The sequence below is a fragment of the Penaeus monodon genome, chromosome 15 (genome assembly GCF_015228065.2).
Source record: "Penaeus monodon isolate SGIC_2016 chromosome 15, NSTDA_Pmon_1, whole genome shotgun sequence".
NCBI classification, from domain to species: domain Eukaryota; kingdom Metazoa; phylum Arthropoda; class Malacostraca; order Decapoda; family Penaeidae; genus Penaeus; species Penaeus monodon.
In genome coordinates this window covers 34,055,835-34,056,152 of record NC_051400.1, presented here as the reverse complement: position 1 = coordinate 34,056,152, position 318 = coordinate 34,055,835, and positions in this window count along the sequence as shown.

Sequence of the window (318 nt, the reverse complement as noted above, 5' to 3'; positions counted from 1 at the left end):
GACATCACATTCCCGCCTAGCTGTCCTCAGGCCAATACGCCGTGGCACTACAACTGCCCTTCTGCGCTGTGGCACAGGATCTCCGCGTGCCTCAGGGGCTTGTGGTAGTCACTCTTCGACCCCGAGAAGGAGGCCGCACCGCAGATGCAGCAAGGCGAAGCTTAGAAGAAAGGAAGAATAAAAGGAAAAGGAGAACTACCCAAAGGAAATACTGAGAAGAAACACAGTGGATAATACTGAGAAGAAACAAAGTGGGTTTCAGGAGATGAGAGACCACAAGACTGCATCTACAGTTCGGCGGAGAACAGATGGCCGTTT